This window comes from Helianthus annuus, chromosome 3 (genome assembly GCF_002127325.2).
Source record: "Helianthus annuus cultivar XRQ/B chromosome 3, HanXRQr2.0-SUNRISE, whole genome shotgun sequence".
NCBI classification, from domain to species: Eukaryota; Viridiplantae; Streptophyta; class Magnoliopsida; order Asterales; family Asteraceae; genus Helianthus; species Helianthus annuus.
In genome coordinates this window covers 174,695,636-174,720,964 of record NC_035435.2, presented here as the reverse complement: position 1 = coordinate 174,720,964, position 25,329 = coordinate 174,695,636, and positions in this window count along the sequence as shown.

The window sequence follows — 25,329 nt, the reverse complement described above, 5'->3', positions numbered from 1 at the left end:
CATAAATGGTGATTCAAGTCATCATCCTCACCATAACAAACGGGTTTCACATCTAAACTTCAAATTAACACAAACTTTACATAACCCATGTTCTATATGATGTTTCTAACCCTTATACATAATCAATTTCATATTATCTCACGGATTAGAGCATAACCCACTTCACCCATGATCACCAATCTTAGATTTAAAACATACCTTATGATCTCCTCGTGTTGGTGATCATTAATCCATGCTCGGTTATGGATTTAAGCATCATTTAGCCTTTCAATTTGGATGATCTTTCATGTTTAGGGTTTGGAGCTCTTGAGAGCTCCTGAAGCTTCACGAACACACACGTATGTGTGTTTGTGTGTGTGTTGATCTTTTAATTAGTAAACAACTTTCACTTGTTCCACTTTAGCCCCTCGGGTTTTCCTTTAAAACATAACTGACACTACCTTTCATCACTTAATACTTTTGACCATACCCTTAACTAGGTTAAATAGCCTAGTTATTTATTACATGACGTGTCATAAAGGAACATCCGACAAATATTAACATTCAGATTTTGGGGCGTTACATTGCCGGCCAAAAAGAAGTGAAAAAAGATGTCTTCCAAGAAATTATTTGCAATTCTGATTTACTAATTCTCGGTATTCGGTAGATATTTTTCTTTTTACTGAACCCGGCGACCCGCCTTTTGCTTTTTTTTTTCTTTTCCTTTTCTGTTTTAGCAATTCTCGGCTCCAGGTATACATGGTCTCACATTATGAAATAACTCTTTAGTTTAATGACAATATTAATATGAACATGTGACATATATGTTCAACACAAAGACTCATATGTGGTGTTAGCAGCGTCGGCTCCAGGGTAGTGTGAGCCGGACGATCAGCCAAGCCCGGTAATTTTCGAGGCAAATATTTTTCTCTATATATTTAAATTTATTTTTTATAAAATAGGTATGGATCTTAATCATCGTAAATATATTGGGCCCAAAACCTTTTATATGAAAACTGGTTACTATTTCAAGTTAAATGTATACATTCATTTATGCTATTGAACTTGTTGTTTTGAATCATGTTAAAAGTATGTCAACGGCATATAACCCCACTTGCCAAATATCATGCTAAACATGTCAATGTTGTGCAACTTTTCCTTTATGTCGTATATTACATGTTTAGCTAAATATGATAGTGTACCCGATGTTAACACGACCCATTTTAGCGAACAAAACATATCGCCTGCTCTACCCTCACCAAATAAAAACGCCAAGTATTGCATTTATGATTTAATGGCCACATTGCACCCATACTACAAACCCTGTGGTATTGTTATTGTTATGATCAACTTACCAAAATGACATAAATTTATAAACAGAATACATTTTTTTGGGAACTTTTACTTTGTTGTTTTACTTATGTTAAATGAATCACATCATTAATTATTTTAAAACACGTAGCATACTGATGATATAAACCGATAACATCTAACTGTAATAACTGTGTCGTGTCTATAATCTGCTTTAAGTTGGTCTTAAAAAAATTAACATGTATAATTTAGAATATTCTTTTCACACTCATTTATTAACATTACTAATTATTATTCTATTTGTATATTACTATTAATTACTGTTATTAATAATAATAATCATTAGCGTCTTTAATCAAAAAGGCGCAGCCCTGCCGCCCCCCTAGCCGCCTACCTACTCGTGTTCGTAGCTCGATCGGAGGTATTAACACTATTATTATTAAAAAATATAAAAAATATTATTATTTATTTATTTATTTATTTATTTATATTATTACTATTAATATTACCGTTTTAGCATTTTCTTTTAACTAAATATTACTCTATCGCAATATGTTACATTAAAATTTTTGTCTCATGTGTATAATATTAATAAGAAAACCTGGATTCTGATGATCATAACTATGATTATCATGACTCCTTTTTGTTGTAAATATCAATGTCGGTAACATAATTATCAAAGATTTATATTTATTTCGATGTAGATTGCATTTAATATACGCCCTAAAAATATTTTAACGACAAATACCAGGTGGGGTATAGGAAACATACCAACGAAGTACTTGTTTTCGGTTGGTTGGAGATCCTCAAACGCCGTAAGCAGGAAAGGGTAGCGTTCAAAACGACTGCCGTCATCATCAACCCGCTTCACAGTTGTCAAACCATGCAACCCAATCACAAAGGGGCTGTCTTTAAGAACCCGATACTGATTTGTACACGGCAAAACCGTTGACCAAATATACACCACCCTCTTTGAGTTTGTCAAAGAAATAGTGGGCAATGTTATTCCTTGCGGTGCAATGCATCACACCTCCCTGTGCAAATAAAGGCGCAGATTTTTGTTTCAGAATCAAAAGTAGAAAAGCGTAAGAATGTGGGATAGCAGAGGGTAAAAAACTACCTTTATGTCAGTGACAATATAGTCGGTGCTCATGTACCTGTCGTTAACACTTGTCACGTCCCATTTTCTACAAACCATTATCATGATAGGTCCGGTGCTCCCTTCATGGAGTTCACTAAGGAACATATGACTGCTTGTAGGCCTGTAAACGAACCGAACGAACACGAACATAGGCATGTTCGTGTTTGTTCATTTAACTTTAACCAAACACGAACACGAACATATAATCAAACACATTTTTTTGTTCGTGTTCGTTCATTAAGAAATCAGGCATGTTCATGTTCGTTTATGTTCGTTCGTTTAAATCCTAAACGAACAGTTCACGAACACAAACGAACATAAAAAAAATTAACTAAACATATTTGAATAAACATAAATTAACATGATTGAAGAAACAAGTCTAATATATTACATTTCATCTGAAACACATCTAAATAAGTGTTCATAGATATACTAATTAGTTATATTTATATAAGTAGTTAGAAAACCTTATATTTATATAAATATAACTATTTATGTATTTATTAAAATTTAAACGAACATAAACGAACGCTCGCGAACATAAAAGAATGTTCACGAACATAAATGAGCGAACACAAGGTGTGTTCATGTTCGTTCATTTAATTAAACGAACAAATTTTTTTGTTCGTGTTCGTTCATTTATTAAATAAACGAACATAAACGAACTTCCCGCTGAACAAGTTCATGAACGTTCGGTTCGTTTACAGGCCTAACTGCTTGTACCACCGTCGGACGTTTGCAAACTAAGGGGGCTGGCCATGGTAACAGAGGAGGAAATGAAACTATGAACCTACAAACATAACAAAGCCGGCAATCTTATAGCATAACCAAAGACCGTTCAACTGTATACAAATTAATCATATCCTAATGAATGATATTAAATGACAGGGATATTCAAAGAGGCACAATAAAACAAGCAATTTAATTAATTTTAAAGCGACTTTTGGTATCCTAGCTTGTAGTTAGAGTTTCTTGAATTGGTTTTTATATAATGTTAGACTTTATAAAACAGAACAATTTATTAAGAAATACCTACCACTTGTACACTATTAATTATGAATGTGATGGTTCATTTATATGGCTTTGGACATTACATGATTTATAAAAAGTTTAATTCTTTTAATTTGATTTAAGTAAATATTTTAGAGTTGTGTGGCTAACCTAAATATAGTATCATTAATGAACCTTAAAAAACCATTACCTATTTTTCCTCGTAACTAAAAATTTAAAAAAGAACAAATTAATCAAATTTGCATGTGATATTGTGATTGAAATTTTCTTTTTAATTAAGAAGAGTTCTCAGACTAAGCTATGATCGAAGCAACAAATATATCGGAAAAAATTAAATTAAGGTTAAAAAAGGTAATGTGTTTGAAAAGGGTAAAACCGTCATAAACTAAAAGTTCATATAAAAGGGGTATATGTGATATTTTAAGTTTATACTGGATATATATCACATTCACGTCATAAAATTAAAAATTCATCAAAATTTTAGAAAAATGAGGAAAAAGAATAAATACCGAGATAGTCCTTGAGCTCAAGGTAACCAATATCCAATAAAGGAAACAGATGCGTTGCCCCTGAAATAAAGAAAATAATAATCAAGTTAAAGTCTAATAGACATAAATAAAATCAACACATCCTAAAAAAATATAAGACCACCGAGATGTTTAATTGTAAGCATTTAACATACCGAACGATATGATGGCAAACGAAATCAGAGTACCAACAACTCCAAATGAAGTAATGGTCGTAAAATTGCGGAAAAATTGCTTATTTTTCACTTGAAACCTGTTGAAATAATATAAATGTAATTATAAAACATTAAAAAATATTAAGGCAATTATAACTTGAAAGACACAAATGTATTTAAGAGGCTAATAATGAAGGTTGTAAAAAAGTTGATATAACTAAATTTTTAAGTATATATAGATATATAGATGTCATTTGGCACATATGTATCATACTAGTGGATGCCCCGCCCGCATTGCGGGGCGATGACCGAATAATTTCAATCAATTAAAAAAACACTATTATAGTTTTGTTAGGAAAAAGAACTAAAACGATGACAAGACCATAGTTCTAAGCTCAGGGCAAAACTGTAGTTTGTCAGGATTAATGAGCGAGTGTTATGCAGCTCCTTGACATGGAAAAAATTAAATCCAGTCAACCAATTAAAAAACAATTGTATAGTTTTGCTAAAAAAACTAAAACGATAGCAATACTGTAATTTGAACTGAGGGCAAAGTTGTATTTGTTGACTTGGGTAAAATCGTAATTTCCCAAAAGTTAAAGTGATGGCAATACTATAAATTGAACCAGAGACAAAATCGTAATATAACTTTTCACTAAGGACAAAATCATAATTTTAAGCTGGGGGACAAAACTATATTTTTAATTTGAATTGGGGCAAAATCAAAATTTTGAACTGAGGGCAAAATACTTTTATTTTGACCCGGGCAGAAAACTAATTTTAAACTGAAGGCAAAATTATAATTTTTGAAACGGTGCGAAAATGGAAAATCGTCATTCTTAGTTTGGGGCAAAAGCAAAAATTTATTTTGAACTGGGACCAAAATTGTAATTGTAATTGTAATCTGGAGATAAAATCATAATTTTGAACCGAGGGCAAAATCATAATTTTTAGCGAGTGACAAAAACATAAGTGTATTTTGAAGTGGGGGCAAAAACGTAATTTTATTTTAAGTTAAGAACGAAACCGTAATTTTAAAACGAATATAAATATTAAAATTGTTGGTCTAATAGGAAAGTACCACACAGCTGCGTGGCACTATTCCCCTAACTTGCTTTTGTATATGTAGGAAATTGGCTTGTTAAAAAATATGAGTTAATTGCCAAAATTGTCCCAGAGGTTTGGGCATGTTTGCCATTATCTTCCAAAATGACTTTTTTGTACCAAATAGCCCCCCACGTTTGTAACTTTTTGCCATTTTCGTCCAAATGTCTAACTGGGTTAGAAACAACCGTTTGATGAGGGTTTTTTTTTTTTGAAATTTCACAAGTATAGGGTCTGAAATGTAATTTCTTTTTAAACTATAACTTTATAAAAGTGAAGATTTACATGTAAAACAAATTGCAGAATTGTATATAGGCCTATTATAGTATCTTCCGTTTTGACAAATATACTTACTTATATGCTCCAGAGTATTACAGTCATATACCTATTTTTAACATATTTATCCTTTTTGCTTATTGATAAGAAACATGTGAACATCACCATTCCAAGTGTTCTTAGGGCGTCCGGTGTGGTCGGCAAAGTTGAGCGGCAAAGGGTGTTTGCCGCGTGGGAACACCGCTGCCGACCCCTTTGCCGCGCGGTACACTTTGATGAATCGGTGAGGGGTTGCCGAAGCGGTGAAGGGAGGAAGGGGAGAGGGTGTGTGTGTGGTGGGGTCCATGTCATCTCAACCAATCACACATTTTTCTTTTTTTTAAAAAAAGTTTACCACTTCACCCAGTGTCTAACTATTGCCAACACTTTTCAGCATAGTTTAAACACTTTGCAAACGTCTGATTGGTTTATTTTTAAGTTTACCACTCTCAAGTGATTAACCACTCCTTATACCCTTAGTTTCATGTTTACTTCATTTGTTTCCTCTTATCCCTCTCCATTATATTTTGTAAACAGAATATCATCATGTGCTAATTTTACAAATTTATGAAATCGAATATAATCATGTCCTAGGTAGTCTTAATATTATTGGAATTTCCATTTGATTCATGGTTTCTGTTAGTCACTTCGAATTTCCTTGTTTATTTTCTGTCTGAGGTATGCGTGTATCTAGGGCTGTAAACGAGCCGACTCGAGCCGAGCTAGACCCAGCTCGAGCTCGGCTCGAGCTTGAATTTCAAGTCGAGCTGAGATTTGAGGCTCGAGCTTGACTCGATTAGAATTCGCACTAGCTCGGCTCAGCTCGATCTAGCTCGAACTAACAAAAAAATGCAAATTTTACTACTTAAAAAGCCCTAAAAATGAATTTCTTCATAGACTAAGGACCATAATTGTCATTTAATTTAACCATATGGCTAATTATGCAAGTATAAATAGTTAATTCACTTTGTACATTGTCTTTACATTTTTTATAGGGGAAATACTCCCTTAGTTTTGGTTTTCTAAGCGATGTGGGACAAAAAAAAATGAAGGATGTAAACCTTATCGAGTCAGCTCACGAGCTCACGAGCCGAGCCAGACTAAGCCCGAGCTCGGCTCGTTTACAAACCGAGCCGAGCTGGCTCGTTAACATCCGAGCCAATTTTGAGCCGAGCTTTCTTTGAGCTTTTTTCGAGCGAGTTTCGAGCGAGCTGCGAGCCACGAGTTTTTTGAACACCCCTACGTGTATCCCAAATACGTGAAAGGTTGAAACTGGTAACCGCTTCATTTAGCTGCAGTGTGATGACAGTTTAAACCTATTTAGCTTTTTTTTGTTTATGACCTTCCCAACTGTAATATGAGTTCAGCTAATATCTTCAGTTTAATTTTATTTCATTACATATTGGTCGATACATAAAAGGTTTCGTTGAAAGGCATAAAGTGATGGGTACTGGTCGATACATCTTAGTTTTATATGTATTTATGAGCATTACACGATGGAGGTGAGCAACGGTGTGAGTGGTAGCTGATGGTTTGTTTTAAAGGTTGTAGACAGAGAAAGCAGAGGGTGATGGTTTTAGGTTTATCAAACGGTTGTTTCTAACCCAGTTAGGCATTTGGATGAAAATGGCAAAAAGTTACAAACAAGGGGGGCTATTTGGTACAAAAAAAAAAGTCATTTTGGACGAAAATGGCAAACATGCCCAAACCTCAGGGACGATTTTGGCAATTAACTCTAAAAATATTTATGTGTACTGTATATAGGGGCGTAACTTTCAAGGGGCCGGGGGCGTCCGAACTTTTCGTTCAATAGTGTTATGTATATAGAATTTTTCTGGTATATACGTTTTCGACTCCCTGTTATATAAAAAAAATTACTAATATAGCCCAAATAAAATATTTATATAGCCCAAATAATTATATTTCGGCCCAAAAACTGTATTTGTGAACATGTTTGGAAGAATGTATTGTTTATAGCCTAATTGCCCAAATAGAAAGCCCACCATATTAAAAAATCCCAAATTCGGTCGGTGGGTATACCACCAGATGCAGGGGAACAATGGGGAAAAATCACTGATGGTGCCTGGTGTTGGCTGTGACGCTGCTTGTTCGACTTCGAGTGATTCTTCTTCAATCTTCATAAGTTATGTGTTTTTAATCTTTAGGTTTAATTAGGGCTCTAATATATGTGATTTAGGTTGAAATTAGGGGTGAAATTGGGGCCGAATTTTTGCCTTAAACTTGTTGAATCTTTCTGTAATTATGTCTATCTTTATTTGTTTAATCTTAATGTGATTTAAATAGAAATTAAAGCTTGAAATTTAGGGTGATTTGTTAACTTGTTGTGTTATTAGATTACGCTATGGGAAAGTATAAAAGCATGACTGGGTACCCCCTTCATCTCTTTTTTATTGTTTTGGTGTTTTTGTTCAGTTGTTTGTTAAACAATGTTTACTTTTTAATGTTTGAGAATGTTTTTTATTTGATATTATTGTTTGAGCCAACCCGACCCGAATCGAATCACCGACGTCTGACCCGAACATATCACCTCGAAACAAAGCGATAGAAAAAAAAAATTTAGGTTCGATGACTTTCGATTCCCCGGTGGAAATTTTCAAGCTTTACCACTGAGTGTGTGTGTATATATATATATATATGTATATGATTTGTGAGTGATTTTTTATGATGTGACCATAAAAAAACTAATTATTTGATGTCCTTCTAGGAAAAATTGTATTTAATTTTTAAAGTTTAAACCTTTTCAAATATATTATTAATTTGGTACAAAAAAATATATTTTATTTATAGAATAGCAACTTATTATATAAACTAGCTCCTAAAAGTTTGCAAGCATGAAAATTTTTATATTATGAACGTTCTATATTATTATTATTATTGTTTTAGAAAAGCAACATATTTATATGAACTTTCATTACTTAAAATATTTGTACACGTTTATCATTTATACAAAATAGTAATTTATTTCTATAAACTTGTAATTCCTTAAACTTTTATACAATTTAAAATCTTTCATACCTAACTTGTTAATACAAATGTATAATTCTAACAATCTAATAAAGTACACATATCCATATATATTCTTTGATCTTCAGATTTTGTTGTTGAAATTACATTTTATAGTGATATTTGATAGTTTTATTTGAATCTTTGTTGTGTAACATCTGATCTAATGTATCATCAATATTGTCTGTTTTTCCTACAAGGAGCTATTTGTTTTTGAACGTCCTGATAGAGACTTTCCAAAAGGTCACTCATCATGTCACTATTCCCACTTACTTATCTGTAGAGTTCTCATCACATCCATTAACATTAGACGCAAAGCACGTTAATGATTTAAGATACGATGGATTTCTTATAAACCAAAAATCTCTTCTTCCTACCACTCATGTGAAATTTGCCTTGGTTGTTAATTACATCTGAAGGGTCATGTGTACTGCCACCACAAGCATTAACCTTGTTAGTCATTCATCACCATTATTATCATCTCACATGTTATCTCCTACGACGGTCATCATAATTAACTACCAACATTAATTGTTATCAAAATTTAGAAGTTGTAACCAAAACTAAAAATCTAAATATGTGAGCAAAAAAATCATAAAACGAGATTTGAAACAGGATAGGAATCATAGATATCGGACACAAAAACTATAGAGTATAGAACGAGACTAGAAAGAGAATGGTGATAAAACTTGGTGCTTTACACATCAGAACAATATATTAAAAAAATGTTCAATAACAAGAAACAAGATTCACGAGATATCGAACTAAAAAGAGATCGGAAGTGAGATTTAGTAACTATTTAATGTCGCTAAAACATACGGTAACTAATTAGGTTATGCGGTGCGGTTCGACTAAGTGGTTCTAGTTAAAGCGCTACATCATTGCCACGTAAACAATGGGCTTTAACTAGTTCATTCTTTAACTAAAGTGTAAAAAAACTAAAAAGAAAAAGAAATAAGATTGGTTGAATCATGAGTGGTCGCCACACATGAGATGGTTAGTGCTCCCCAAGAATTTGGAGGAAGTGATGATGACCCACTCTTTGACTAGAATGGGGTAGTCTTAGTGCTTTAACAAGCTGATGATGTGGAGGTGGACGTTAACCCACACCACATAGCCTTAATGTAATAGGATAAGAATTATTTCAGAACTCTAAATTATTGGAGAACTTACATAACTCATAATAAACAATCATTCTACTTATATATTTTTATATTTAACAATGTTTAATGGTATTTTTTTAATCATTTATTATGATTCCTTGTGTGTTAAGAGTAGTTTTATCATTTTTTCATGTGTAATTTTATAATTACATATACGTAAATTGGTTCCTTTACAAATATGTAAATTAGTTCCTTTACACATAAATAATTTAGTTATGCATATATGTAATTATAAAAATACATATAATATATGATAGAAGTTTCCCTAAATAATGTTAAATATAAAAATATGTAAATAAAATAATTTTTATTAGCAGTTTTGAAAATTCTGTAAATATTTAGAGTTCTGGAATTAACCCAACCATATATATATAGGATAGGCTTTAGCGATAAAGTCTAATTGTCCTAAAAAACACTCAAAACACACAAATAACAGAGTAAAGGTTACTAAAACACAATATTCAAGCCCTAACAGTCCATAAAAAAACTCTAAACACGCCATCATAGAACTATAAATATAAAACACAACATGATAATCAACATAAAATACATAATGTTAGTCATAGGATAATCAAAGCCTTATCGTCCAAAACACAAAGCAAAACCATAGATATGGTGTTGTAGTAATCTTTATTATGTTATTTGTGAGTTTTTGATGTGTTTTATGGTTGACATTATGGTGTTTTATGGCATTCTACACCTTTTTAAGAATTTTGGTCTTTGTAGCCAACTCCTACCATATATATATAGGCTATGAGTTGGCTACAAAGTCCAAATTTCCTAAAAAGTGTAAAAAGTCATAAAACACACAAAAAACCCACAACATAATGAAGATTACTAAAACATCATATATGTTAGTTTTGTGTTGTGTTTTTGATGATAAGACTCTGGTTATGAAATGACAAATATTATTGTGTTTTTATGTTGATTAGTCTATTGTGTTTGATATTAATAGTTCTACGATGGTGTGTTTGAAGTTTTTATGGATTATTAGGGTTTGAATATGGTGTTTTAATAATCTTCACTTTGTTATTTGTGGGTTTTATGTGTGTTTTATGACTGAAATTATAGTGTTTTATGACTTTTTAGACTTCTTAGGAAATTTAGATTTTATAGCCGAACCTCACCCTCTATATATATATATATATATATATATATATATATATATATATATAGGGGAAAGATAAATCGAAAACCCATGTGAGTTGAGAAAACCCAAATAAACCCTGTGTAACATTTTTATTTTTTTCTAAAAAAAATAGGTAATGTAATATAAGTGTACACGGACCTATTTATGAAAAAAAATGTAAAAAACGCTTACTAATTTTTTTTTAAAAATGTTGAAAATTTGTATGTTACATTTTTTTTGGACATATATATTATGTAACCTGAAATTTGTAACATTTTTTTTTAAAAAAAACTACTTGGTGTTTTTTTGTGTTTCTTTTTTAAAAATGTTCAAATATATGTATATTACATTTCCTATTTTTTTTAGAAATGTTTCTTGAGTTTACATGGGTTTTTTACAAAGGTTTTCTGAGTTTTCTCAACTCAAGTGGGTTTTCGATTTATCCTTCCCCTATATATATATATATATATATATATATATATATATATATATGGTAAGGTTCATGCGAGAACCACCCTTATTGCGAGAACCGCGAGAACCAATGTGAACACAAAATAAAATCTAAAAAAAATCAAAAAAGCACTCAAAATTTTTTTTTTATTTTTTTTAATATTTTTTAACAAAAAATCGCTATATTTCGTTCCATAAAAAAAAAAAAAACTTTTTTTTTCGAGTAACAGTTATCCATGCACATGTGCATATGTATCATTACTTCAACAAATTCGGTAATACATTATCAGGAATAGACAATTGCACTTTAATTTACAATACCATTAGTAATACACTACTATTTACATTACCAATATTCAAAATGCACATGTGCATAATTATTTATAACCATCATATAACGTGTTTTGGTACAAAAAGTTTGTGATTTTGAATGGAGAAGTAGACCCATATACATGTTTTTTGGTTAGTTATATCTAGTGGTTGATGGTTTGGTTATAGTTGTCAATTTTTTATGTAATATGTTGATTGGATGGCATAAATGGTGTTTACATACATGTAATAAAGTGAAAATATTGTTAATGGTATTGTATTATGGATGGTAGGAGGTAATGGTATTGTATTATGGATGGTAGGAGGTAATGGTAGTGTATTATGGATGGTATGATAGATGAAAGAGAAAGTGTATTCAAAGTGGTGTACCAAAACACCTTATTTCATGTTGATACATATAATGCACATGTGCATTTCCAATATTGGTAATGTAAAAAGTAGTGTATTACATATGGTAGTGTAAATGAAAGTGCAATTGTCTAATATATGTAATGAATTACGGAATTTGTCAAAGAAATGACAGAAATGCACATGTGCATGCTTGTGTATTATGGATGGAATGATAGATGAAAGAGAAAGTAGTGTACCAAAACACCTTATTTCTTGTTGATACATATAGATGCACATGTGCATTTCTAACATTGGTAATGTAAAAGATAGTGTATTACACGTAGTAGTGTAAATGAAAGTACAATTGACTATTATTTGTAATGAATTACGGAATTTGACAAAGAAACGACACATATGCACATGTGCATGGATAACTGTTACTCGAAAATTTTTTTTTTTTGAATTTTTTTTTATTTTTTTTATTAACAAAATATAGCGATTTTTTCAAAAAAAAATAGTAAAAAAATAAAAAAAAAAAATTTGGGTGTTTTTTAGATTTTTTTAGGAATTACTGTTTGTGTTCACACTGGTTCTCGCGGTTCTCGCAATAAGGGGTGGTTCCTAACGGATCTTTGTCCTATATATATATAGGATGAGAATCCGTTAGAAATCACCCTTTATTGCAAGAACCATGAGAACCAATGTGAACACAACTAAAACTACTTAAAAATGCTTAAAAACACACAATTTTTTTTTATTTTCTGTTAAAAATCACAACATCTTATTTATATATTTTTTGTAAAAAAAAACACAATTTAACTGTTAAAAAATAAAAATAAAAAACATTTTTAGTATTTAATTTTAGGGTTTAGCTTTAGAGTTAGTTTTTAGCATTTAGCTGGGTGGGGTGGGGTGGGGTGGGGGGGTTTGGGTTTTTTTAGGTTTTTTTGGGGGTCGGAGTTTAGGTTTTTGGTGGGGTATAGTTTTTTTTTTTTTTTTTTGGGGGGGGGGGGAGGGGGGGTGTTTAGGTTGTGGTGGGGTGGAGTGGATGTTTAGGTTTTTGGATGGTGGTGGTGTGTGTTTATTTTGGTTGTGTTTGCATTGGTTCTCGCGATAAGGGTGGTTCTCGCATGAACCCTACCCTATACACACACACACACACACACATATATATATATATATATATAGTTAAAGTGTAAAATTCAATATTCCTTAAAATGCGATTGTATGATATGAAATTATGCATGTTATAAAACTCAAAACCTTAAATACACATAAATATTGATATATGTTGAATAGACATGACAGTTCAAGGAAACTGACACAGCCCCTAATCCATATGATGTAGTGTTTAAAGCAAATTAAGAGCTTTTACATCCCTCTCACTAAATTTACCCTATAACTACATTAAAAATAATTATATTTTCATTTTCTCTCTTATTTCAATTAAATAATATTTTTTATACATTTATCATTATCTTTTCTTTCTTCACCACTCACAACTACTTTTAAAATATATTAAAAAATTATAAAAGGATGAACAGTGTCCTACAAATATATAGTAACCACTTACAACCACTTTTTATAATATAAAAATTTCTCTCACAAAATTTGGTAGATGGATTTTGAATGCTCTATATATTAACCCCTAAACTTATAATAATTAAATGATTAATCTAAACCCCAGACTTTAGAAAATGATTGAGATTAATCCGACAATAACGCGACATCATAAAAGATTGCAATAATCCTATATTTATACTAACCTAATACTAATCCTAACACAACTCAAACTTTATTTAAGTAAAAAAAAATATAAACCTAACCAATAAATCTAAATAACTAAATAATGAGATAATTTATCTAATTTAAGCTTCAAATCAATATATTCTTTTCTCTCAATCTTTTTATTGGCTTTCCTTCTTAGATCCTGATCTAAATCATACCAACATGGTGAAGGTTGATGTAGAGGATGAAGGGTCGAATAGAAATAATGAGGCGTTGATTCGATTTTTGAATATTTTGTGTTTTTTATTTGTGATGGTGGTAGATCGTAGACGACAAGTGGTGGCAGCGGACGGATGTTCAGGCGATGTCCAGTAGCCACTTTACAAATACCAACCAAATCAAATGAATAGTGAACTTTGAAATTGGGATCACTTTTAATCATAAAATTTTACATTTTACAAATATATACCAACCTAAGTCAATAGTGAACGTTTTATCTTCTTTATTTTTTACCACAAAACTTTAATAATTTTAAAAATTGGCCCAAAAAAACTTTTCCTCTTGTAACCTCAACACATTCACTTTCATCTTTGGCCACAATACATCCTTTAATATTCATATTTTCATTTATTTTAGAGGTTATATATATATATAAGAAGCAACATGATTCCCGTGCGCTACCTATTCTCGTGTATATTGTGATATTTCCATAAAAGAAAATATATCCATAAGTAAATAAATGAAACCGCACTGATTATAGGATATATTTTAGAACACAATTCGTTGTTGTCATTGTTTTGTAGGCTAGGTACAAAGAAACAAGAAGAGAATGTTTTGAATAAAATTGAGAATTTTCGCTTCTAATATAATGGTACTAAACATGTATAATCAACACTTCATTTCTAGGGTTAAACTTTGGTCACCTTTTAACTATTTACATACTAAAACAAAACCTAGAAGTATATATACAATTGTAACAAAAAAAAGTTTAAAATATCACATGTGGATTATTTAACTTATCTAATTTTTTAAATGCTGATGGCTTCTTGATCGATCTAGTGGTACCAGATGTGGTACCAGATATTTATCCTTATTAAAATTGTGTGAGTTTAAGTACTATAAAATAAACAATAGGTGAAATTTAAAAGTAAATTTTATAAGGGAGTATTTATTCCCCATAAAAAAGGAATTTAATTTTTTAAATTATCACATGTCAAATAATGTACGGACTATTAAATTATAAATGGAAATTATCTTTGTTAATATTGCATATGTAACTTTGCCTTTTCTAATATATACCTTATCGGTAAAGATTCTGTACAAATAGTCTTATCGTACAAAAGATATAAAAAGGTAAAAAAAATACAGTGGCATTTTCTTAATTAGTATACTCGTTTACCCTACAGGGCTACAGGATCAAAATAACCACAAGATCATTTGTAGAGTAATTATGATACTCTACAAAATATACTCTACAAAATTACTCTACAAGATTAAAATGATTTTACAAGATCAAAATTACCCTAGAAGAATCATTTATAGAGTAATTATGATACTCTACAAAATTACTCTACAAGATTAAAATTACCCTAAAAGATCAAAATTACCCTGCAAGTTCATTTGTAGACTAATTATAATGCTCTACAAAATTACCCTACAAGATCAAAATTACTCTACATGATCATTTGTAGACTAATTATGATACGCTACAAAATTACCCTACCGGATCAAAATTACTCTACAATGTCATTTTACAAAATTACCCTACAAGATCAAAATTACGAAAATGCCACCACGTTTTTTTACCTTTTCATGCCTTTCGTACGTTTTGTATGATATAGCTATTTGTATTTGATCTTTTGTCTATATCTTATTTGATACCCATATTTTGTTTTACTTTTTTTTATTAAATATATCATAGTTGGTGAAAAGTATCATCAAAATTACCATATTTTACCATTATATATATTAATAGAAAATCACCATAAATAGTGTCTTAAAATTATTTTATTTTAATATTGTTTGTTTCAATATTTAATTATTTTATTAATATATTAAAATTAATATATATATATATATATATATATATATAGAAACGGATTCGGGAGAAAACGCTCAAAAGTGTGAGAACGGTGAAAACGCATCCTGGCTCAACACGTGTCACGCGGCATAGAGAAGGGCGGAGGGGCTTTTTTGTCCTTTTATCTTCTGCTTTTCCAGTTCCGCTTTTCCCAATATTGTTTTATTTTTTGGTGTTTAAGATTTTTGGCGCTAACCAAATTAAATAATTAATGGCGTTTAATTGTTTCATTGTATTAAATTTTTGGCGTTTATGGCGTTTTTCAAATCGTATGCCATTGGAACCCCAGGGGGGTTAGGAAATCTATCTGAATGGCGTTTTTTCAAGGCGTTTTAAACCAGATAACCCATTGTTCTATTATTTTTTATATACATTTTGGCGTTTGTGGTATCTTGGCGTTTTACAATTGTAAGAATATATTACAACCACAAGGAAAAAATAGAAGCGAAGAAAATAAATTAAAAATCATGATTGGATCTCTTTTCACAATTTTCACTGTAATCAGCATCTCTCTTCTTTAATAGTACAAGAACTGTCACCAAATATATGGCGTTTTATGTAACACTTAACAAACCCATCGGTTTGATTTTTTTGCCTGCTGGTCTGTTGAAGTGGCTTTTTTGTGGATGTTTGGGTACATAGATCTATGACGTGTGAGTGAGTTTTTCGCTTTTTCTTCATCTTGATCTTCATCTTTATAATCATCACACTCTTCAGTGTCATTGATCTCTTCTCCTCATCCAAGCTTTCTTCAAGAACAAAGAATACAAAATGACATATGACAGTCATCAGTATCTTTTTCTTGAAGATTTGTCCATCTCATGCAGTAAAATCTTTCTGAGTTACTCCTCTCAGCTAACAATCCATACATTGAAAATTCACGAAGAACAATACTGAATATCCAAGATAGCATATTAGCCATCTTTGATTTTTTTAATTTTTTGGCGTTTTACAGTGAGAGGTATTTAGTAGTATTTTGGCGTTTGTTTTTTTTTTTTTTTTTTTGGTTTGATTAAATGGTAGTTGCTGAGAGTTATTATTTTATAGGATTTCTTTTGGCGGTGTAGGTTAGGCGGTGCATTTTTATAATAAAGTATTCGTCGTTTCAGTTACTGTTTGTAATTATTGTTTTTGATAAGCTTTTTTCTCTGAAGTCTGTAACATGTCCCGTCTTTCAAGTTTGGCGTTTTAGATTCTAATATAATAAATTTTTCGTCTCTTCATTTTTACTGTTTTGTAATTACTATTTCTAGTTACATTTTCAAGTTTGCTTTTTATTATTATTTTTTTTTGGGTTTTTTATAATACTTTTTCAAGGTAATTTTATTATAGTTTGGGAGTTTTTGGGGGAGTTTTACGGGATGATAGCGTTTAAACAAGCATTTTTGGCTGTTTTGGCATTTTTATTATATATGGCGTTTTTATTATATAACAATCAACTGAAAAAGAAAATAAAAAATAGAATATATAAACAATTGATCTTCCAAATCTTCACTGTCACCAGTCTCTTTCTTCTTTTTTTAAATCATCTTAACTGGCTGGTTCGACTTTCCTATGATTCATTTTGTTTCTTTGTTTTTCAAGTAGTTTTTTGTGTTGTTGTTTGGAAGCACAAAGTCTGACATCAGCATCTTTTTTTCTTGAAGATTTGTCCATCTCATGCAGCAAAATGTTATTGAGTTTAGACCCTTTCAGCCAACAATCTTGAATTTTCCAATGAAAGATGTTTGATTTGTTAACTTTTTTGGCGTTTTACCGATAAAAAGAACGCCACCAAATAAAAGCACCTTAAACCTCAAAATTTGATCATGCTAAAATCAATAATGTTTTGCTACATGAGATGGACAACATTGTTAATACTCGGTTAAGAAAGATAACTGACAATGTTGTCCACCCCATACAGCTAAACTTTATTGACAACAAACTTCAATAATGTTTTTGTATGTTTTGGCGTTATAAATTGGATGGAAGTTGAGGATAAGTCAATAAGATTTTACTCAATGAAATGGACAATATCCTCACTTAAGGATTTTGTCCATTTCATTGAGCGAAATCTTACAGACAACCAAACTGAATTTCAAAAAAAAAAACGTTTTGGGTTAGAAGATATTTGATGTTTGGGTTTTTTGGCGTTTCTAAGGCGAATGGGATATATCAAATATGGCGTTTGGGATTTTGTGTGTGTTTTTAATTGAAGGTCTGAGATGTTGTATATATAGGATTTTTTTGGCGGTTTTTTTAGGCGGGATTTTACTATAAGTAAGTTTGGCGTTTTTAGTAGAATGGTGTGTGATTTTTGTTTTTGGCGTTTTATTTCATGAGATGGTGTTTTGTGTGGAGAAGTCAAAAGACCCTTTTACCCTTAATGAAGCGTTACAGGTATTTATTTATATTGTTTTTGCTTTTGATAAACTGGCATCGTATTGCTACTATATCATACCGAACAACATCAGTACATGTACATGTACATGTACTTATTTGTATGGTTTATGTTTGGTAATGAATTTTGTGCCACAACTGTAGTCAACCGAACCGAAACCTAACGAACAACATCGGTATAGGTACCGGTACTTATTTTTAGTGTTTTTACCTTTAATAAATTGACATATCCTGTCGAACAACACTGTTACATGTACCTGTATTCATTTTTATGATTTCCACTTTTCATAATTTTCGTTTATACAACTCTGTCTGCGATGATAAATGAATATCATTACCAGTACCGTGACGATCTGAATTGATCGATACCATTTGGACAACATCGTTGTCGTTACCGGTGTTCGTTTTTTCCGTTTTCAATTGATGTTAAACATGTGCTGATTTCTATACCGAGTGCATTTATCGTACCGGTACTATAACGAACCTAACCGATACTGATCGAATGACCGTGATAACGTAACGCCGCATCGCGCGAGCAAACAACCTAGTTATTTATTATATAACCTAGGTCAAGATCAAATAGAAAGCTTTAACCTTGTAGAAAGTCTAAGAAGACTTTTTAGCCATACATGTGATAAGGTAGAAAAATAAAAAGGAAGTGTATTTTAGTCCAACACTAACAACATTATCATCACCACACAAAAACTCCAACCTCTATTGAAACCCCAATCAGCAACCGCTTTCACCACTATCATCATTACAATCCTCCACCGACAACCATTGTCCCTGTGGTTTTTTTTACTCTACCGCTCACCTAAACCACGTGTCATTTTGTAATTTAATATGCACAAAATATATAAACACACTTCTAAAAGAACAAGGTCAAACCTACATGCGTCTCTTTCCAAATTCATCTTGATAAAAAAACACTATGTAATCAAGCTTTCATTTAAAACACAATGCTAAATCACAACAAATTCGACATACCCAGTTCTTTTTTCTTCTTACAAAAAATTTCTTCTCATTTAGTGAAGGATTTAAATGAGTAAATTTTTTTTGTAAGAAGAAAAAAAAGAAGGAATTTTAACCAATGAAAATGCTTCATTTTACCTCATTAAATTTTTGTATTTAATATCATTGTAATGGTATACTAGTAAACTTGTTTGATTATTAAATTGCAGTCTTCCTCTTTAATAACTAACTAAATTAAATTTGTAACTTATTTTCAAATATATATTTTTTCAAAATATATATTTTTCAAAAAAAATATTAATTTAGAGTGTAAGATAAATTACGAGGTGTGTATGATAAATTACGAGTTATGTAGGATAAATTTCGGATGTGTATGATAACTTTTCATATGTGTAGGCAAAAAAAATTAGTGTGGAGGATGATAGTCTTCATGACTAATTAATTATTCGAATAATCAATAAATGAGATGGAAGAAAAATTATTTAATGTTTTACATTTGTACCATTTGTTCTTTTTATTCTCAACTAAAATTTATTCTCAAATGAACCTCCCCCCATATATATATATATATATATATATATATATATATATATATATATATATATATATATATAGAGGATGAGGTTCAAGAGTGAACACTAGTGTAGCTTGCGAACTGAGTGAACTAATCCTAGACATACACGTGTGTAGATCAATGGCCAGGATTTGATGTTGAAATACACTAGTGTATTTTACGATTTGATGATGAGATCCTGGCCATACACGTGTGTAGATCAATGGCCAGGATTTGTTCACTCAGTTCGTAAATACACTAGTGTTCACTCTAGAACCCCACCCTGTATATATATATACTAGGTTATTACCCGGGATTGCTTCCCGGGCTCGGGAAACTTAGTTATATTAATTATTATTTGTTATTAATACGACCTCATTACATCAAGCATCTAATTGGATTCAACAACAATGTCTTCACATCACCGGATTAGATCATGAACCCATATTAGAGGTCAAACAAAAGCGCAACAGGATCACATGAATAACATCATTTCCACTTTTACTTCAAGGCACTTACATGATCGGGTGATTTGGGATTTTGTAAAAATGTTTTTTCTAGTACTTCTTTACAAAATTACATAGAATTCAAGAAAACAAAACAATGACTTAAAGAACTATAATTTAACACCCAATCTAATCGGGCAAACAGATGTTGACCAAAAGTCAAACAGTTGTTGACCAAAAGTGAAACAGATGTTTAACCAGATCCACCGTCTTCTTATATTTTAGCACTGTTTTCCTCTTCAAAACACTGTTCAACCTAACATGGGTTTCCATCAACTGTTGACCAAAAGTCAAACAGATGTTAAAACAACTGTTTGAGTTATTCAAACGTCTGTTGAATACTAAATGAGATGTTGACCAAAAGTCAATCAGATGTTGGCCAAAAGTCAAGCAGATGTTGACCAAAAGTCAAACGAAGTGACCCATACATGATTTCTTATACATATTTAACATGTCTCATTTGATCAATTTGAGTTTTAGTTTGGAAATTGTGGACACCAGTCCCAGCAAAAGGCGATATGTTTCTTAATATAATCGAAACTGTATGTGTTTCTATCTACTTGAAATGATTATCAGAGAATAGAACTTGATGTTTTTATTCCTTTAATGACATAATTAACCAGCTTATCATTGTCAAAGGATAGGGCTTATAACTTTGAACATGATTTTGCTATTAGTTTGTACTATATTTTTCATCAAGGAATCGTTTCAAGCGAGTAACTGAGTATACTGTCTTTAGCTTACATCGCCGCATTGTTTCCGTTAGACATGGACCCAATAATTTACATCTAAATATATAGTTTTAGAACCACAACTTCAAAACTAAACAAACAAGTCTACCATCAGTTTCTAAAAGCGAAGAACTACAACCCAAAAACTTGGTTCCATCTATCCTTCTGCATTTGCCTTCTTCAATCCCATGAACATTCATCCGAACAAAAAAAGCTTTTTACCTTTCACAAAGTTAAGTGTAAATGCTTGACCTGGAGCCATGCCTTTATCCTTCACAAACTTTCTCATTCCTTGCACATAATATCTTGGTTGACTTCGAGATGAACCTATAGCAACTTGAACATTCCAAACATCACCTGCCACGTCCACAATCTTCAAACCCATCTTATGATTCAGCCCGTAATCTTCAGCCTGTTTTTTAAAAAGGCGCTGTAACAAACAACGAACAATTCAATAAACAAAGAACTAACACATCTTTAAAATCTGACTAAAGTATTATATATTAGTAAACTTATCATCACAAACATACAAAATGACCGTCCACACAGAAAGAAATAGGTACGATCTGATTATCTTCATTCACAACAACCATACCACCTTCATTGACATTAACGATGTCCTGTACAGCTTCAGTATCTGAACTCAAGAAAATCTCTTCTACCACCTTTTCTTTAACAACAGCACAGACCTCCGGTGGAAGCACTAAATCGCAGGTAGCACAATTGAAAACCGTGATATGAAAAGTCTGAAGATCTATCATCAGCAATTATTGACAACTCATTCTTTATCTCCTTCCATCCGGTAGTTATGTAAAGTTCATTGTTGATATCTTCCATCCGTACAGACCAGTTCTGGTTGCCAGATCCTTTAATAAGAACCGGATATGAAGGAATAGTGTTTAACATCTTGTGATGAATAAAAGAATGATTAATACTCTACAATCAGAATAAAACACATTATATAGTACATTAGTAAAAATATATCAGAAAATTAAGTAAATAAATAAAAAACAACAATTAAACAACTGTATCTCCAAAAAAATTACATGATGAATATTGTTCGAAGTTACATACCACATAATCTTCGTTACCAGATGGTTTTAGTAAAAATCATCACAAGGAGCAAGAGAAATGTCTTGATAAAAATATAAGAGTTAATTACTGTTTTCGTCCCTGTGGTTTGTCAAAAATCACTATTTCAGTCCATTAGTTTAAAAATTGTGTTTTCAGTCCCTGTGGTTTCACTTCCGTAACCATTTCAGTCCCTGTGGTTTCACTTTCGTAACCATTTCAATCCATTTATTCTGTAAGTACATGGACTGAAATGGTTACGAGGTAGACTGAAATGGTTACGAAAGTGAAACCACAGGGACTGAAATCACAATTTTTAAACTAATGGGCTGAAATAGTAATTTTTGACAAACCTCAGGGATGTAAACAGTAATTAACTCAAAATATAATATTCTGAAACTTTCTAATGCTTCTTCATAATGAAATATCAACCATGAATCTGAAGGTATTTTCAAACTGTCTACCAACTGACACCAACCATTATAGAAATAATATCTGCTATTGCTTAGACGGTAGATCTTGACTTTAAAAACGTTTCCAGTTGTGGTCCAGATGTTTGTATTTCCAGTTGGATAATTAAACTGTTGAATCCATTTTTCATACTGTTTTAGCAAAATTTAAGCATAAATAAATAAAACACTTTTATTGCTAGATATCATACGAAAAAATTAAAATTAAGTGTTAAAGTAAGATCGGATAAAATTACTAACCAAACATTTCCTTTTACTGTCTTCAAGGTAACACGGAAATCCATAAATCATTGTCACGTAAAATTGTAACAATATCAATTATATTGAATCAAAATCAATAACATTAAGAAACAAATGAATAAAATCCATTAAGGTATGCAATACATCTAAATAAAAGATGATACAACTAATATATATCAAAATAACAATAGACAACATCGAAAAGGTGAGAATACATGTATTTTCTTATCATATCGAAATATATATATTTTTTACAGCAAATCATATAATTAAAACTTAAAACCTACTTTTCCGATTAAGTATCACAAATAGACATGGAGGATCATCAGCTGAATAAATTGTATAGAAAGACAGGATAGTGACTTGTGTCTGTAACAAACAAAAACTTAAAAACAGTATAACAACTACTAATCAAAATAAGTTCAACTTTACAAATACACATGAGAATGCATCAGTTAAAATCGGAAATTTATATTATACTTCAGAATAACATCGTTACATGAACAACTTTATAAACAACTTTACAAATAAACATGACAATACATCAGTAAAGATTGAAATTTTATATCATACATCAGAATCACATGAACAACTTTATAAATATCTTTACAAATACAAATGAGAATACAACAATAAAGATCGAAATTTTATTATACATCAGAATAAGATAAATACATGAGCAAAGTGAAATCCAATAAAATCAACAATGGATAAGACAGATGGTAGATACACCAAATGCAGATCACTTTTTTTAGAATCATATATGTCTATCATAACACGCATTATAACTACATAGTAATCGGATATAAAAAAATTAGAACTATCAGAAGTAGTTCGAGTATAAGCCGCAACAATAAACGCAATCACAACCAACATTGGATTGAAAAAAAACAGGGAGATACATGAATACACCACCGTCGATTACAACTTCTTCATTAAAACAGCAAGAACCATAATCGGCTATGGAATTCAAAACTAAAAGAATAAACATGAAAAAGTACAAAACAAATCAGATTATTTAACAATACCTTTGTTATTATCCAAGATGATATTGATGAAGATCAGAAGAAATCGAAGAAGATGAGAGAGTTTCTTGGAGAAAATGTACAAAGATACGTGGAGAGAGAAAGGAACCGAGATTTTGTGAGGATCTTGAAAAAGTTAGAAGGTTTAAATATATCCCATGTAACCGGGTCGGGTCATCCCATTTAGTTTTTGGTCAACATCTGTTTGACTTTTGGTCAACATCTGTTTGACTTTTGGTCAACATCTCATTTAGTATTCAACAGAAATTTGAATAACTTAATCAGTGGTTTGAACATCTGTTTGACTTTTGGTCAACAGTTGGACGGAAACCCATGTTAGATTGAAAAGTGTTTTGAACAGATGTTTAAACATCTGTTTAGACTTAAACAGATGTTGGGGCTTAAACAGATGTTTGGCCTTCTATATCAGTTGTTTGGACTTAAACAGATGTTTGACCTTAAACAGATGTTTGGCCATAAACAGATGTTTGGCCATAAACAGATATTTGGCCATAAACAGATGTTTGGCCTTAAACAAATGTTTGACCTTAAACAGATGTTTGCCCATAAACAGATATTTGGCCTTAAACCAAACATTTGTTTAAGGTCAACCTCTGTTTGACTATTGGTCAACATCTGTTTGACTTTTGGTCAACATCTGTTAACATATAAACATTGTTAACATAAATTACAAATAATTAGCTAATAGACGGCACACATTTAGCATCTTAAATCATCTAGACCCTTAACAATTTGACCATATAATTTAATCGTGTGTTTTATCTTAGATGGGACAACTCGAAAAGAAAATTCACTAAAAGGATAATATATTAAACGGGTCAAAAACGCTTAAAGTGTATTTTACTGCATAAATACTGTTACATGCAAACACTGTTAACATAAACACTGATGCAATATCTGTTGTTGATGCTGAACTACTATTGTTGTTGGGCAGTGGTTCACCTTTGGTTGTTAAGACCTTTGGCTATTTCTTGTAGCTTTGCTGAGTCAGGATTTTCTACCAACATCTGCTTGATGGACAATTTAAAATATTCCGATTCTTGTTGCGCATGTTCTTCTTCATCCATCTATTTTTGCCTCTTTGTTTGATAGACAACAACGGCAGATGAAACAGTGGGTTTAGCAGATCTTTTAGTTGGTATGGTCTGTTTGAATGAAACCTTTGATGCTGGATAATCTGGCTTTTTAGGAACAGAGGGATCTTTCTTTCTTCTTTCTTCAAATTTTTTGTATGTCTCTATCACTTAATCTCTGTCCACCTTGTGATTTGATTCCTTGAGCCATAATTTGCAGTTATAAGCTCTTCCTCCATTCTCTTCAATTTCAAAGCTCTTTCAGGTACATTCTTTTTATACTGGGACCAGACTGGTGGGGTTGGTTTCATTGTTGAGTCTTCAAGCATCTTTTGTATTCTTGCAATTTCTTGCTTGAGCTCACTTATGGTACACTCTTTGAATTGATACCTTTCTGCGTTGTATTTCTTGTTTTGTATGATGAGCTCAATGTAATCATTCCTTAGGCTTTCATCATCTCTTTCTGATAACTGCTGACAAAGATCTTTTGAAAAATGCTCTAATGTTCTGA